Consider the following 16,226-nt stretch of genomic DNA (forward strand, 5'->3'; position numbering starts at 1 on the left):
CTATATGTAGTTGCTAATTACTCCGATATTGATATAGCTGCCTTGATAAAAGGATTTACTGTCGTGTTCTGGAATATTGTTATTTTCAGAATACTTTACTTCGGCCTGAATTTGGCGATAGAATTTCTATTTACACTTTGGTGAATTTTGCTGTTTTTAAAAAAATATTATCTTACTAGTGTGAAATAATCATGAACACTAAAAATTTATAATTATCCAGATATTTGTATATATATAGATGCCATGCACACTAAAAAACAACATTGGATAAAAATGATATTTAGTTATTATTGAATGATTGCATGTGAATATGATATGTGCAGTTTATCATGCATTACTTTCTCTACGTATTATTTTGTGTACTTGATGTCTGGTTTGTATCAAATCAGACTTAAATATAATGTTTGATACATGGGTTTGATGAAATTTTGATGGACAGCATTAAGCACACCATAAATGTTGGTGTTCAATTGCTCCTATGCCGGGAGGTAAAGGGTATGATCCCTGCAGGGTTTATGACTCACTGACTCTGAGTGCAGTGCCCAAGGTCTTACATGAGACACTAGTACTATTTTCCTTACAACTAGTTAGTGCCTGTAATATTAGCTTCGAACCATCTCAAATGTGTTTGACTCGCTCAGGGTACCTACGGCAGAAAAATTTGCCACTTCCATTCTAGTTCTTAACCTTTCGTTTAAAAACAAAATCTAAGTATTTCATAAAATAGTTTCTAACAGATGGTTTTAATGATCATTATATGTTAAAGAATATTAGAACTAAAGAGCCAGATGTTGTACAAAAACCAAGAAGTTAATACTGATATTTATAGCTTTGATTTAAAGAACTTGATAGTTATCCACAATGAAATATGTTTCCGGTGATGCATGTTTTTGGGACAGTTATTTTTTTAAATGTTGAATTTAGGTATACAAAGATTTGAATACCTTAAATTTGCTTTGAAGTATTAAGTGTTGATATTATTTTGTAATGTGAGATGTTTTTTCAAGAAACTCAAAGACTGTTTGTTTGAAGTAATCTATCCTCCACTTAGTATACATGCGAGGAAGTTGTCAAATACTAGTTTAAACGGAGTCCCAAGTATACAGACTTGTACAAAATCAAGAAAAGTCTTTCACATTGAAAGTAAGTGAGCTTATATAAGTGTTCAAGGGAAAAACAACAATTGCCCCTCCCCACCTCAGGGTTGGAACCGGTACAACCACCTGATTGGAAATCTTGTGAGCTAACAAGATGACCATTTAGGCTTAAAAAAATATTATTTCCAGTAACATGCAAAAAAAGGGTAGGTAGGTAGAAAATATTTTATTGATTTTTGTTTTACAATGAAGAAAGAGCAACACGAAGTGAAAAATAAAAAAAAAATAGCAAAAATATCGAAAAAAATATCGAAAAACATTTAAAGTCTCTGCAGATTTTTAGGGAGGTTAGGATACCAGAAACAAACATTTTTTTCAGGCCTAATAGGGAAACAAAAAAAAAGAGAAAACTCAATACAAGGATTTTAAGTTTCTCTTGAGAAATCAGACAGAATAGCTGATGTTTGAAGAAAAACAATTTCCTAAAATTTAATGTCTGTGCATCTAAAAGCAATGGAGACATCTGGTATCAAATTTCTGAAAAACTGAAGAAATCGATGCACACTTATGGAAGAATGAGCTTGCAAATGTAATTGCAGCAAATATGTGGTTATGTTGATATTCTATACATTCAACATTGTGGTATTACATGATGTTACTCGCAAATGAACGGTTAGGAGGGATTTTACTGAAACTTATCATGCAAGAAAATTTATAAATAGTATATCTAATTGCAGTATATGGTGCTGATATTGCAAAATTATACCACTATATAAGCATACAACTACATGTGTACATTGCATAATATTATATATCGGATTTGTACTTGTTCTTATTGTTTACTGGACTATTCTATTAAGATACTTGTAACAGATGGTTACTATTTAAATTTGTCGAGTACTTTGCAAAGAAAGACACCGGGGTTTTTTCCTACATGTGCACGACGCTACGTCATGGAAAATTACTGAGAAACTGCTTGCAACTAGCCGTTTCACGGGGCTTTCCTCGTTCTAAAAATAACAACCATTTAACATCAAAGTATTTTTAAATGTGTTAGGTCATGAAGGTCACGCGTGATACATGCAGATTTCCCCTAAACAACAATTTGTGTATACGATGGCTCGGAATTTATGGCCTTAATTTATGGCCTTACATAACGGGAAGTGTTAATCAAAACAGAAGGACCGCGGCTTTCAAATATTTTATGACACCCCAAGAGTTAATTGCTGCGGAAGTCACCCGTGATGTACCGACGTTTGATCATCAAAATATTACGTAATAATATCTTAAAAATATTTAATTTTTAGCACAAGAATACTGTAGTCTGTTACGAGTCTCGATCTCCACGATCTTTTTGCCCTTTCAGAAATTTTACGATCCGTTATTTTTGTAGTGTTTTTCAGTTTGATGGTTGTTTTTTATATAAATACTTACCGATTCCGATTCAGAAGATAAGTCTATTAACTATAAATCAAACTTTCAAACATCAAAATGAAATTGTATATGAATTTCAATGTGAAAGTAATCCAAAACAGAATTTTATGCCTAAAAATATATATTCCCGTACTTTAACACTTTATATCTTCGAAACTCAAAGAGAAACTACAATAAATTTTGTATCATCGGAAAGAGAATTTAAATTGCTATAAACTTTATATTGACAAAAATAATGTCAAACTTACAGAAAATATTAAAATAATTACATTTTTAAGATGTGTGTATGTAATCACAAAATAATGCCAACACCTCTGTTCAGATAAGACAGTCACCTTTATCAGCCGTATACCGATTATTGATTATTGATTATCACTTATCAGTGTTATGTAAAAGAGGTTACTTTGGCTTCTGTTCTGTGTGGTAAAGGGTTAAGATACTTGTAACAGATGTACCGGTATTGCCACTGCATGTATGTTTACTGGCCTATTCTATTAAGGTACTTGTAACAGATGTACCGGTATTGCCACTGCATGTATGTTTACTGGCCTATTCTATTAAGATACTTGTAACAGATGTACCGGTATTGCCACTGCATGTATGTTTACTGGCCTATTCTATTAAGATACTTGTAACAGATGTACCGGTATTGCCACTGCATGTATGTTTACTGGCCTATTCTATTAAGATACTTGTAACAGATGTACCGGTATTGCCACTGCATGTATGTTTACTGGACTATTCTATTAAGGTACTTGTAACAGATGTACCGGTATTGCCACTGCATGTATGTTTACTGGCCTATTCTATTAAGATACTTGTAACAGATGTACCGGTATTGCCACTGCATGTATGTTTACTGGACTATTCTATTAAGGTACTTGTAACAGATGTACCGGTATTGCCACTGCATGTATGTTTACTGGCCTATTCTATTAAGATACTTGTAACAGATGTACCGGTATTGCCACTGCATGTATGTTTACTGGCCTATTCTATTAAGATACTTGTAACAGATGTACCGGTATTGCCACTACATGTATGTTTACTGGACTATTTGAAAAGTGCTGTAACAACCTGTTTAGAAGTTGTCATTTACTTGCGGAGTAAGGAAATTCAATAAACACTGAACTATGTGTGTTTAACTAAATATAAAAGCCAAACTTGCCTTATATTGGCTCTGGTACCGGCACCGGCACCTGGAGAGAGTATACAAGCAGTATATGCAGCATCACACTGTACATAATGTAAACCAAACTTGTCTAGTCATTACGGTCAAGTCCTAAACCAGTCAGGGAAAATGTCCAATATTATATATAACCAACAAGAGAGCACATCTTCCATGGCTCACACCCAGCCAAATCATACTGTATGTGTTTAACTAATTTGATGTATTACTGGGTACCTTGCTGTATCACCAGTGGCTGTCAGTTTACTATTTTAAGAGCTGGTATTATAAGTGGTCCAGGGGTCATGAGTTTGAGGTCCAGCTGTTCCATCGTAAGTCACTCTAATAAGAGTGCAATGAGTATATGCTTTACACCTGACACAATAAAGAACCAGGGAAGCTTCTAATATTGCAGCATGTGATGTATCTTGCACAATCATCCAATTACTAGAACTCTTCTAGAGGAGTTGTCAACATGGGTTACCTGTGGCCGCTATAAATAAGCTTACGCACACACCTTCAAACTCGCACATACACCTTACTATTTTATATCTGTATATAATAAATAATGTCCTTACAGTTTCAGATCCAACTCAACATCACGGGAAGCTTTAAATCTAACACTGGGGGTCAATTTTACCCGATTCCTGTCCCATTCCTTCCCAGTCATTTGAATACTAATTGAAGGATAGATTACAAAAAGTGATACTGAAATATAAATATGAAATTTGCATGATAATATTTGCTGCATTTGCTTTGTGCAAAGGTCATCAAAAGGAATGGTAGTGATCAGGCATGAAGTATGACTGTGCTAGATTTTACCTGTCAACTTCAAACAGAATTGGCTGTCCAGTTTCTCTTTGTTCTTGATCACAGGGGTTACATCCTTAATGGGCACTTTGATGATGGACAGTGCTTTACCATTGGTCACGATGGATGCACAAAATTAATTATGGCGCATTTCTGTTCATGTTGGATTTTGAATTTTATTGAAATATTTTATTAATGATAATGTTGTGTGTACAGTGGAATCTAGCATAAACCTGGTTATTATGTCTCCCACCACACAGTGGTGTGGGAGACATATTGATTTACTCCAGTCTGTGTGTGTATCTGTCTGTCTCTGTGTGTGTCTGTCTGTCTGTCACAACCTTGTCCGCACTCTAAGTCGAACATTTCTCATCCGAACTTCACCAAACTTGAACAAAATGTGTTTGACCATAAGACCTCGGCCAAGTTTGATAACTAGCCAAATCGGCCCAGGCACTTTTAAATTATGGCCCTTGAATTACTGATTAGATCCACTCGTCCAGACCATCTAATTGAATCCATTCATCTAGACCATCCAGAGAAACTAGACATTTTTCATAAGAGCAGTTGTGGGAGACATGCGTTTTCTCAAAAGCCTCTTTAGTTATACCTTATTTTTGTTGCAATTTCATACATGTAATTCTTAATATAAGAGTTATGACAAAATAATGCTAAATGCCATAATAATAAGTTGTTATTGTGCTGCATTTTTATCATATTTATTTCTCTTTTATTTTAACAAGTCAAGTAGACTAATGCAGTATTAATGGCAGAAAAAATTCTGTATTAAGCTCTAAAAATTAATATACTTGACAATTAATATACTTGACAATAGGAAGCATTTTTTTTGGGCTGTTTTAATTGTTTCATTTCTCAACAATGAACTTATAATTAAAGTGTGTTTGAACCCCACATGTTTTTGCTTCTTCTGAAGACACTGGTGAAGTTGGGACTTTCTTATTAGTCTTATTAGAAGGCCAGACTTATGATAAAGTGATTTTAGATAGTATTGTAATTATCACCAGTTTTTCTGTTATCACCCAGTGTGTCATAATTAAAGCTCACGCTTTCTTTATCTCTTGCTGATTGGCTTGTTCTGTCGTTGTCTCTCAGTAGTTTAACTCACTTTGCTTTGTTTCTTAGTGTTTCAGCTCACTAGATATCTTTGTCTCTCAGTAGTTTAACTCACTTTGCTTTGTTTCTTAGTGTTTCAGCTCACTAGATATCTTTGTCTGTCTGTAGTTTAACTCACTTTGCTTTGTTTCTTAGTGTCTTAGTGTTTCAGCTCACTAGATATCTTTGTCTGTCAGTAGTTTAACTCACTTTGCTTTGTTTCTTAGTGTTTCAGCTCACTAGATATCTTTGTCTGTCTGTAGTTTAACTCACTTTGCTTTGTTTCTTAGTGTTTCAGCTCACTAGATATCTTTGTCTGTCTGTAGTTTAACTCACTTTGCTTTGTTTCTTAGTGTTTCAGCTCACTAGATATCTTTGTCTGTCTGTAGTTTAACTCACTTTGCTTTGTTTCTTAGTGTTTCAGCTCACTAGATATCTTTGTCTGTCTGTAGTTTAACTCACTTTGCTTTGTTTCTTAGTGTTTCAGCTCACTAGATATCTTTGTCTCTCAGTAGTTTAACCCACTTTGCTTTGTTTCTTAGTGTTTCAGCTCACTAGATATCTTTGTCTGTCTGTAGTTTAACTCACTTTGCTTTGTTTCTTAGTGTTTCAGCTCACTAGATATCTTTGTCTCTCAGTAGTTTAACTCACTTTGCTTTGTTTCTTAGTGTTTCAGCTCACTAGATACCTTTGTCTGTCTGTATAAGCTTGCTCGGTTTTTGTCTCTGAGTGTTTTACTATCACTCTGTTGTCCTGTACCTCATTTATTTCAATTCCTGATTGATATGTAAGCTATCCAGCCAGTTTTTCGGAAGGTCATTTATTTCTACAGAGGTGCTGGCCAGTGCCTTTGGAAGGGACTGCAGATGGGATGGTGAAGACTGCAGGAACACCAGTGGGATCTTCATCCACAATGTCTAGAAAGTTGCTGTATGATCTGGAGACAAAAATGCAGAGTGTTGCTGTGTAATGATCTAGAGAGTGTTGGCGTGACTTTAAAACAAACAGCAGACAATTTATTGTCCCTTGGACTACCTAGAATGTCTGGTTATAAATCAAGCAAGATAATTGAAACGATTTTTACAGGGTTATTTACAGTGGACAAAATCAATGCTGTTATTTTATCCTTAAATAGCATAAAAACTACTGAATAGAGACCAAAGAGAGGTAGAGTCTGCTATCTGAAATGTTACAGTGCACTTACCATCAAATAGCTTCTAATTGTGGAATTGTCTGGGGATGTAGATAATGTAATGTCTGAGCCCACAGGGTAGTCCACAGGAAGGTGAGCAAATTGTCTGTGAATATAGGAAACTTAATGGAAGACTATACCGCAGGCTGGCTCGCATAGACGTAGACCATGGATATTACAAAGAGGAGTGAGTAGTGAAATTGCAAATGGAGAGTAGAATCTGTGAGAGTGGGTGCATGTCCCTCATCCTGCTTGACTGGGGTGGGAATTGCAGGAAAAAAGAACTCATTTTTAAAAAATGCAGTCTTCACAGTTTGATGTAAATCTGTGATTTTTTTGTTCTGTTTTCTGCGAGTAAAAAAAGATCATTGGCAAATGTGTAAAAAGTACGAACTTGTTGGCAAGCATAAGATAGCAAATTAGAAAAAAAAAATTGATATACAGTCATATACTACAATACAAAATGGTCAATAAAATAAAAATTACATACAATTAAAATTAGATGCTGGCATATGTGATGCACTTCCCGACTGGATACGCCATGCAGAGTTGTAAAAGAAAAAAAAAATGGAACTTGATATTTGTTGGGTTTTTGTGATGTACATTAAAAGAACAGACTTATTTTGTAATTCATCAGTGTTAGCTTCATTGGTTATTTATAAATGCAGGGACTGGGGATAGGCTTCTAGCAAATCAATAAATGGTCATTGAAATAAAGATGTCATTGGTTTGTGGTCATTTCTTATTTGATATCAGGGAATTGTTAGTTAGCTATGAGAGGAAATCTTGTTGAAAGGTCAGTGTAAATATGGCTATAGAATTTTGTAATTTGTAATTTGGCTGATTTTTTATTTTAGAGAGAAAATGAAATTGTTATTCATTTTATATTATTTATTGAATGTTTATGTACTGCGTCAACAGTGTTTTCTAAGAGCAGTTGTTGCCGATTAGTTTCAATTTAGTCATAATTTTGGGGTATTTTTTTTTTTATTTAAGTAAAAGCACATTTGAAAGTTAGAAAAGAAAAAGTTTGAATGGATAAAATCACCCCTCTTGTTCCTGAGACTGCACACTAACTTAGGATCAAATTCAGTAACTAAGGGAGTATTGTAATTTTGAAGTACAAAATTACTAAAATTGGTCAATTTATTATCGTAGTAAATTGCTCAATTTATTATCGTAGTTGCACAGTTAAACTGAATTTTTTCAAATTTATCAAATTTTAGTGTTAAGATTTAATGGTGTTTTGTTTGCGAAAGTAATGAGAGGAAGGGGAGCCTCAGGAGTGTAAAGCTGGAACACTGGTTAGGTTAACTGCCTGCCGTTACATGACTGAAATACTGTTGAAAAACCCAAAACAAACAAACAAGACAAAAGCCATCATACACATAACTTTTCTGGACATTATAATAGTAATTTCCTTTGGAAGGGTTTAAACGTTGGCTCAAACCAAGGAACCATATGTTTGTAGCACAGCCCCAAAAAATAACCATTACACCATTGTGTTCACTCTAGAACTTTGTCTGCCAGTGGGAGGGGAGGTAATTCAGAGGTTTCATCAAATACTGAAGTGCAAAGTAGAGGAAGGTCTGCGATCCTCCCATTGATTTGCTACAGGAAAATTATTGGAGGCTTCAGACCACTAAAGTAAGGGGAAATCCCGGTCTTACAGCCTCTTTATGAAACCCCTGATGATTTTGTCTGTCCTAGGAGGCACAGGAGGATATTTTGTTTGCCTCAGGAAGGGGAGTGGAATTTATCTGCCTGAGGATTGGGGGAGGAGGTTTTTTATGCCAGGGGAGGGCATTTTGCCAGAGGACGGGGAGGGGACTTTGTCCGAATACAAACGTTCACACCTGTTGTATTGTTTGCTAAATATAGAGATCAAAGTGACAGGTACACTTGAGATCAATTCTCTGTATTAGATTATTGTGAGAGAAGTCATAAAACTCCATAAAATTCCAAGTGGCAATATGCAGAGGAATTGTAACCACTTATACTCTTATCAGAGAGTATTTCACCTTCAAGACTTTAGTGCTTTCTTATGTTTACAGAAGAAATTTCAATTATTTAAGGTGATGCATACCTCTGCAAAATTATATAATTTGTTAATATGATGTAGAACTTTGCACTGTTTGCATTAATTGACTATGTACATTAAGTCTCTTAGCAAAACTGTTAATTGGTAAAGAACCAAGATTGCTGTTAACTGCATGTCACTTGTTTTTAGCTCACCTGAGCACAAAGTGCTCACGGTGAGCTTTTGTGATCACCCTGTGTCCATCGTCGTCCGTTGTCAGTCGTCCGTCGTCGACAACAATTTGACTGTTAACACTCTAGATGTCACAATTTTGGCCTAATCTTAATGAAACTTGGACAGAATGTTACCCTCAATAAAATCTTGGACGAGTTCGATATTGGGTCATCTGGGTTCAAAAACTAGGTCACCAGGTCAAATCAAAGGAAAAGCTTGTTAACACTCTACAGATCACAATTTTGGCCCAGTCTTAATGAAACTTGGTCAGGAAGTTACCCTCAATAAAATCTTGGATGAGTTTGATATTGGGTCATTTGGGGTCAAAAACTAGGTCACCAGGTCAAATCAAAGGAAAAGCTTGTTAACACTCTAGAAAACACAATTTTGGCCCAATTTTAATGAAACTTGGTCAGAATGTTGCTCTCAATACAATCTTAGACGAGTTCGATATAGGGTCATCCGGGTTAAAAAACTAGGTCACTAGGTCAAATTGTAGGAAAAGCTTGTTAACATTGTAGAGGCCACATTTATGAGTGTATCTTCATGAAACTTGGTCAGAATGTTAATCTTGATGATCTTTAGGTCAGGTTTGAATCTGGGTCATGTGGGGTTAAAAACAAGGTCACCAGGTCAAATCAAAGGAAAAGCTATTTAACACTGTAGAGGCCACATTATGACCATATCTTAATGAAACTTGTTGAAAATGTTAATCTTGATGATTTATAGGTCAAGTACAAATCTTGGTCAGGTAGGGTCAAAAACTAGGTCACTAGGTCAGGTCAAAGGAAAAGCTTGTTAACACTCTAGAGGCCACATTTACGACTGTATCTTCATGAAACTTAGTCAGAATGTTAATCTTGATGATCTTTAGGTCAAATTTGAATCTTGGTCATGTGGGGTTAAAAACTAGGTCCCCAGGTCAAATCAAAGGAAAAGCTAGTTAACACTTTAGAGGCCATTATATTAATGAAACTTGGTCAGAATGTTAATCTTGATGATCTGTAAGTCAATAGGTCAGGTGAGCAATACAGGGCCTTCATGGCCCTCTTTTTTTTTTTTTAGTTTTTGTTAATGCTGTTGTTGTTTTGACTTTTTATTCTGACTTTTTTTTAAATGAAGAGCTGCATCTTCAGGGTTGGCAGTTTTCAAAGCCGACATGTCAGAATAGAAATAAAATATAGTAGTAACATCTCACATTTACATGCAGTTAATTGGATAAGAATTATAATCTAAAGTCAAAACAGGCTATATCTTTTTTGCATAAAAAAAGTTGCTTGTTCATTTGTATCAGCTAGCTAGGTTTGCATATAAAATTATGGAAATTCAGCAAAAAACAAACAAACAAGGAAGTTTAATTCGAAGGGAGATAATAATTGTCTGTTCTGTTGAGGTCTTTTATTCATTGACCAAAAATATACACTTAATTTTTAATGTTCTATAATGGTGTTCATAATCCTTAACAAAAATATAACAGAAAGATTGATTGAATTCCTGTTTTCATTTGATATAGTCTTTCTGTTTTAAATTTGAGAAGTTTGGCAGATATTTTGTTTTGAAAGCTTCTATACAAATCATTTATCTTTCAATAGCATCAAAAATTCTACCATTAGGTGTGGAAAGGATGATTGTAAATGTTAATTACTGACTTGAAGGTGACAGCATTGTGATGAATCATGACAAGTAACCTTACTCAGTCTCATTGACAGACAATACATGATTACTGTATTACATGTGAACCCATGTGTCATTTCTATTAGTATCTCTGAAAGTAGGATTGGTCAGAAATATTCTAGACAATGTAAGAGAATCATAGAACTGTTGTCTCTTTTTTGTAAAAAGTATAATATCAAATAGTTCATACATGTCAACTTAATAGATTTTTTAATTGATTGTTGAGTTTATGGTCTACCTTAATTGATTCATACAGGAAGAGCTTGTCTTAAACATTGTTGACAGTAATGTAATCAGTAAATTATCCGAAATGTGATCAGCTGATTATCAGCATGTGCATCTAGATTCTGGTATACCTTTGCCTTGCAGCATTGTGTCTGTAGAATCTAGGATACCCTTGTACTTTGTAGAATTGTTTCAACCTGTAAAGCTGACATGTTTATTGATAAGATTGGTGTATTCAATTCAAAGACAGGGAAGATAATTTCAAGATTTTTTTAACTGACTTCAAAAGGTGTCAACATAATTATCACCGAAATCAATCAGTACTATACTGCAGTATAAATATTTGTGGTATACAGGGACAAAATGGACCAGGATTTTGGAAGCCTGACAAAATTTTGATTTTTACCTACTGGTAAAGTAGTGACTAGATGGATAGGAATTTTGGTTAAGTACTTAATTTTGTAATGTTGAAACAAGGTTAAATTTGAATCACTTGATTTCTAGATATAAATATTGTTAATTGCATAAATAAATGGTTTATATATTTGTTAGATAGTACAGTCCATAGAAAAATACTTTATCAATTTGAACTGAAAATTTGGGCAGTGTCAGATCTCAAATGGAAAAAAAAATCTGAAAAGATAAAATGAAAAGGCTTTAAATACAGTGATTACAGGTGGGAGCAAGAGAAGCCCAAGTAATTAAGCGCAAAATAGACCATTCTTGCTTTCAATTGCTATATGAAAACAACGAATTGTTAAGAGGTAACACCAAGATGTTCAAAATTGATCGCAGTCCATCAGCATTTGGACTTCGAGAATCTTTTACAAATATTATAATAATCATTTATAATTTTTAGAGTTTGTGGTATTGTTAATAGTCCTTAAAACGATATTAACTCCTGAATGAAAACAAAAAATGAAATTCCCATTTTATAATTTTATATTTAAAATGACAGATTTTGCTGAAACCACAAAATTCAAACTGAAGGAATTAATTTATTTCATAGCATTTACATATGAGCCGTGCCATGGGAAAACCAACATAGTGGCTTTGCGACCAGCATGGATCCAGACCAGCCTGCGCATCTGCGTAGTCTGGTCAGGATCCATGCTGTTAGCTAACAGTTTCTCTAATAGCAATAGGCTTTGAAAGCGAACAGCATGGATCCTGACCAGACTGGTCGCAAAGCCACTATGTTGGTTTTCCCATGGCACGGCTCATATGTATTCAAAGTGATAAACTTCAAAATTCTTAATTTTCGTACTGAGGTATCAGTGTGACCATGGATTACAAGCTGCCGTGACCTGGACGTGTACAATATCTGTAAACAATACCTGACTAACCTTTGACCACGGTTTCAACTTTCATACTGTCATCTTATTCTCCTATATGACACTTCATCTTAAATATAAACAACCTGTCTTGTATTGTTGGTGTACCAGCAAATATTTATTGTGATTAAAATATGTGAACCCATTAACTTGCTGTGAAGTACACTTAACATAATAAGTTAATATAGCTTAAATTCTTTTGCTAGATGTTGAATCAGGGCCTGCAGCATCCATTTGCTAATACAGTCTAACCTGTCTTAAGCAGCCAGCCAAGGGAAGCAGACAATTTGGCCGCTAAAGCCAGGTGACCGCTGACCGGAGGTGCAGCCAGTATATGTATTTTTCAGACTTCTGACCAGTCTATAGCCTTTAGGCCCGTTTCTTTTTGGGTTTTCCATTATTATTTTACCAGGATACAATGACGTGCATTTGCCTTCGCAATACGAATGGTCTTCTTAGCAATCTAAAACTCCGCCGTTTTTTTTTTACTACAAAAATTGTTACAGACAATTTTCCAACTTCAAAACAAGTTTGTTTACAATTTTCGCCATTTTGGTAAGGGAAGCTACTCTCGGCGCTTATTGTCTACGCTAAATCTAAAATTGCCGTTACGTTCCGTAAAAGATAGAGTGGTTTATATTTTTTTTCAAACACAATTAATTTCGTATAAATTTAATAGTATTTTGATGACAGAAGTATAAAAAAATCACAAATATTATGCTACTAATTAGTTATCGAGTATTATCGTTAACCGAGGTCAAACTGTGAACAACAAAATTGACACGAGGTGACACGCTAATTACCGATAATTACTGGCCATTTGATCATAACAAAAGGGGATTACACCTTTGGTTATCAGTTTTAATTGAGAAGCTCATGTCATTTTGTCGTTCTTGTGGTGAAGTCCCGCGAAACTTAGCAACCACGTGCTTCTCAAAATCGGGTATCTTCGGCGATTATTGCCTAAAAATAATTGGTTTTGGAAGAAAAATGGCCGCTGAAAGGGGTCAAATACGGCGGTCGGGAGGCAATTTCGGTGGCCGCTGGCCGCGGACGGCAGGTGGCCGCTGAATAAAGTGATAAAATAGAGGAAAATCCGTCGGGGGCGTCATAAAATGACCGCTGAACGGAGGTGACCGCTGATCGGAGGTGACCGTTAGTACAGGTTAGACTGTACCTTATCTGTGCTTATTTCAGGGCCTCTTGTACATTCTGAGAAACAGATCTATCTATTCATCTAATGGCCAGGGTACCCGGTGAGTGACCCCCTCACTTCCAGTTGTAAGTCCACCTTTACTCATCAAATTTTTAAGATCCAAAACACACCAGAGGCCTCATTTTTATGCCTTGTAAATTTTCTAAAACTTCCAGCGGGGAAACTCATAGACCCTCCTTGCAGGAGAAGGTAACCCATCCCTTCTTGGACAAAATCTATATCTGGGGCTGTGCACCTTCCAGCTGAGGTCTTTGCCTTTATCTTCAGTGGGCCCCCTTAGTTGAAATTTTCTACATCTGGGCCTGTCATTTATTTGTGTCAGTAGCCTACAGTTATTTGTGTTATTGTGTTTGTTGGTTAAAGTCCTTTGAAGAGCTTCTTTGGCTTAAAACTCTCATAAGTCATTGTAGATGTAACAAAAGTTTGAACGGGCTTATAGGTACTTATTATTATTAATACAGTAAGAGTTATCCAGTTTTACGAGTGATCCAAACGTAGAACATAATAAAGAAGCTGGTTTGGGACCCAAGAATCGCTAAAGCATGCCCATGTTTTTAAGCCATTGACGCTCAAGCATCGGCGGTGTTTGACTGTTGTCTTGATCTAATAGAGTCATTAGTTCCCTGATGCTGAGAAGTTGTCCGCCCTTGTTTTACATATCAAATAAATATTGACGTTTGCTAATTGTTGCAATATTTTGTTGAGCAGTGTAGTGAATCTGAAAGATAGGACAGTGTCAGCAAGTGGGATGACCATTTTACAACTTCAGTTTAATGATAGTAATAATCACCCTGTAAGTTCATGTACGGTCATGGAAATACTTAATTTTGTATGAGGGTTGTCCGGACAGTCATTATTACAGTGTTGGATGTTGTAAATGAATAAAATCATCTACAGACACAGACAGTCAATCTGACCTTTCACACATTTCATACTGATTTGTGACCCAATTGCAATACACAACCAGAAAGTTTGTGGTTGGTGAGAGTTCTGTCCTTTGCCATCTTTCACAGACATCATAATGTTGGCCTGCACAAGGGAATTATTCTGGGTTTGAAGAATCTTCTGTTTAATAATTAATGCAAGTGGCTGCTTACTACAGGTAGTCATGAAATGCAGGTTGAACTGAATATGAGCCACACCATGAGAAAACCAACATAGTGCGTTTGCGACCAGCATAGATCCAGATCGGCCTGCACATCCATGCAGTCTGGTCAGGATCCATGCTGTTTGCTTTCAAAGCCTATTGCAATTAGAGAAACCATTAGCGAACAGCATGGATCATGACCAGACTGTGTGGATGCGCAGACTGGTCTGGATCCATGCTGGTTGCAGAGGCACTATATATAACATTCATAGCATTTTAAAGCCTAAGTTTCAGACTTTAAACATTGAATAGTGGACTCTGAAGCATCTGACATGCTTTTAATGCTATATCTGTATTGAGGTAACTTGTGTATTCTCTTTGTGATCCCTGTAAAAAGATATCAACTTTACAATTATGAAAGCTAATGTTCTCATTAAAAAGCCATTTAAGTGCCATTAAATTCCAGTTAACAAATAACAAACATAGTTGTTGCTAATAAATTCATAAAAATTACATTTTCATAGAACTAAATTGTACATTCTTTATTGTGAAAGAAATTAGTTTAAATTTTAAGTGTTTTTATTATTGCTTGATTTTCTGTACTTTTCTTTAATACATTTTACTTGTTAAACACCGCCATACAGCATTGGCGATGAACATTGTATTATGTTTTGCCAAATAAACTATCGAATTTGAATTGACTTAATAAAAATGTTATCTGTCATCTGTTGAATTAAAGTCATGTCCGAATTCAACTCCTGCTGGTCAGTATATTACAGTTTGAGACGAAAAGTCTGTCCATCATTTCTTTGTCTTTTTCACGCCTTTTAATTAAAAAATTTTAATCATATTTTTTGTAAAGAAAAACAGTTAGGGTTAGATTTCTTGCCTAATTACACAACAATATGGCACATGTGAATGAGTAAAACAGTTCTTAATTGGTGTCTATTACAAGTAATTATATAGGAATGTTAGGTGTAATTGACATGTGATTGGCATTGTAAACTAGCCAATAAGGTGTGAAAAATACTTTTCTGTCATTTGTGATTTTAATAGTTAAATATAATGTTACCTACAGTTTTGTGCTGTTGTGTTTGTTGGTTAAAGTCCTTTGAAGTGCTTCTTTGGCTTAAAACTCTTATAAGGACTGGCTTTGGTGTTGTGTCTGTGTAAATTGCTGAAAAAGAAACTTAGCAATAGAATTTCTTCATTTGCTTAAATTTGTTTCACTTACACTTGGATATTTTTGTTGGTTTCAAGGAGAGGTATATTTTATCAAACTGCTTTATTATTATTAAAAAAAAAAATTCTCTTAAGAATGAATTGATCATTTTAAGATTTTGCCTCATTTTATTTAAATGAATAAACTATATAAGAGTTTCTTTTTCTGTTGCAGGTACCAGTCTGAAGTGTTAAAGACAAGAGAAAAAAATATTTGGATGAAGGTAATAATCATTGTTCACTAATTATCTTTATAAAATCTATTTTGTTTACAAAGCATTAAGCAAAATTTTAAATATTATTACATTAAAGGGAGATAATTACAAAATTTCACAATTTATTTACTGATGCTACTTCTATCCGAATGTGTTGCTAAAATGCAGTTGACCACCATTAAACAT

At 34.9% G+C, this 16,226-nt stretch overlaps 1 protein-coding gene across 7 annotated transcripts in view; it reads left to right on the top strand.

Annotated features, from left to right (window-relative positions):
- LOC123526242 (D-glucuronyl C5-epimerase-like) overlaps positions 1-16,226 on the top strand; it is a 120,694-nt gene that overhangs the window by 78,921 nt on the left and 25,547 nt on the right. For 6 of the 7 annotated variants that reach the window (XM_053522881.1, XM_053522877.1, XM_053522878.1 and 3 more), the window contains one exon: positions 16,001-16,049. The gene's annotated coding sequence lies outside the window, so the exon portion shown is untranslated. Of the gene's footprint in view, positions 1-15,685; positions 15,870-16,000; positions 16,050-16,226 lie in introns of those variants that run through there. The other variant, XM_045305302.2, reaches the window with a different exon arrangement.

Source organism: Mercenaria mercenaria, chromosome 14 (assembly GCF_021730395.1).
Source record: "Mercenaria mercenaria strain notata chromosome 14, MADL_Memer_1, whole genome shotgun sequence".
Taxonomy (NCBI): domain Eukaryota; kingdom Metazoa; phylum Mollusca; class Bivalvia; order Venerida; family Veneridae; genus Mercenaria; species Mercenaria mercenaria.